Source organism: Gopherus evgoodei, chromosome 18 (genome assembly GCF_007399415.2).
Source record: "Gopherus evgoodei ecotype Sinaloan lineage chromosome 18, rGopEvg1_v1.p, whole genome shotgun sequence".
NCBI classification, from domain to species: Eukaryota; Metazoa; Chordata; order Testudines; family Testudinidae; genus Gopherus; species Gopherus evgoodei.
The window spans coordinates 3,431,973-3,434,015 of record NC_044339.1 but is presented as its reverse complement, the minus strand read 5'-3'; positions in this window follow the sequence as shown (position 1 = coordinate 3,434,015).

Here is a 2,043-nt window from a genome sequence, read left to right as displayed (position 1 = left end):
ATCTCTAGCTACTGGCACTTGGCAATTTACAAACCCTACAAAGGTAAAAGCACAAGTTGGGAGTTCTAAACGTAGTTTTGGAAATTTCTGAAAACAGTGGGGTTAAACTGCTTTAAGGCCTCTTCATAACAGTCCTTGGAAACAAAAAGGGAATTATTAGACTAAAAACCAAGCATTACAATTTTTCACAGATACATAAGAACTGTTTTTACATCCAGAAATATGGCTATTGTCTGTCTCCCTTCCCTTAAGAATTCTCTGCACTTATTCTCCCTACAGTCAAGGTCTCTCCAAAGCCCATTCAAGTCAGTGGAAAGTCTCCCATTGATTTTCATAGTCACCCCAAAGCCCAGAATATTCCCACATTTTCTTCACTTTCAGGGCTAAACAGAGATCCTAAACCCCCTGACACCAGAAATCATCAGAGCAGCAGAACAAAGCCATCATGATCTGGAGGTTGAATTGGGGAAGAAGGTAATGGTGTTTTCCAAAGTCCACCCACAACATATGCTCTGCCCACTTGACACAAAAAGTGGTAGCATGTGCGAGTGTTCAAAACTGATCATAGGGGATCTCTAGAGTCCTTGATTTTAGCTCTCCCACATTCAAGTGTGAATATACCATGGCTGAGCTTCTTGACAGGCGGGGCAAGAGGCTCAGAAAGAGAAAAATAAAGGGCCATATCTCCCAAGCTCACCAACTCAGGGTGCCAAAGTGAACTGCCACCATAGAATGTGTAGCTCTGGAAGCAATGGGGTCTAGTGGTTAAGAAACTGGATTGAGGGATTGTCTACACAGGGAAATTTACTGGCATTATTTCTGTGTAAACTCCCCCTGTGGGCACACTTATTCCAGAATAAGAGTGTGCATACAGGGGGTTATACTGGTATAACCATAGTAGTATAATTATGCTGGTAAATTCCCCACCAGTCCTGGCAGTGAGAAGACCTGGGTTGTAATTTTGTCTCTGCCACTGACCTGCTGGGTGACCTTAGGTAAATCCCTTCATCTTGGTGCCCACCGTTTGTTCCCATCCTCTGTCTGTCTTGTCTACTGAGCTTATTGTCTCCTTGGGGCAGGGTCTGTCCCTGACTGGGTGCATGCAGCGCCCAGCACAAAACGGTCCTGATTGCACTTAGTGACAATAGGTGCTACTGGAATGTAAATAATACTGCATAAGATCCTCATGGTCCGATTGTCCATTTTCTCACCTGCTTTGAGCAGTGACAGTGTTACAGGGGTGGCATGTGCAGGCTCCTCACTGGGTCTCATTCAGTCTCCCTAGTGAAATGACTGGGGCAACTCAGAGCTGCTGTTTCAGGCGCTCTGCAAACTCAGGCAGATATCTCCCCTTCAACTGCACCAGCTCACATTTTCAACATTTGCAGCTAGCCAGTGACTTTGAATGCAGCTGAGATGCGAGAGCAAGAAGCCAGTTTAGGAGAGGTCCCGGAACAAGGTACCAGGGCACTGGTCCAGGTCGAGCCCCGCCAAGAACCATGCAGCGCTAACCCTCCTCCCAGCCTTCCCGCTGGCAGGGCTCTGGCTCTCTCACTCCCCGCAAGATGAGGACTGGGGCTCTGGCCTGAACCCCACAAGGGTGGAGAGACCCGCCGAGGAGCAGGGCTGGGAGCAGACGCAGCCGATGCACCGGCCCAGGGCGTCCCGTCCGGCTCGCTGTGCAGCCCGCAGCGCTTCTCCGGAGCCGTTCCTGTCCCGCCCTGGGGCTGTCCCCGGCCAGCGGACCCGCCCAGGTAGCCGCATCCTGGGGCCGCCCCTGCTCCTCCCCCCGCCCCCGGCCCGCCCCCCGCTCGTTCTCCCCGCGGCTCCATCCCGGGATCGCCCGGCCGAGCTGACAGTCTGGCTCAGCGGTAGCCGCGGGCGCATCAGCCGGGCAGCGACCCTGCTTTGCGCCGCACCTGCCCTGCCAGCTCCGGGGCGCCCGGCAGCCCGGAGCAGGGGGTCCCCCAGCCGCCGCCGCCGGGGCTCCTGGCTCGGGCAGGGCAGCTGCCCCGCCGGCTCCCTGCCCGGCTGCCCTCCAGG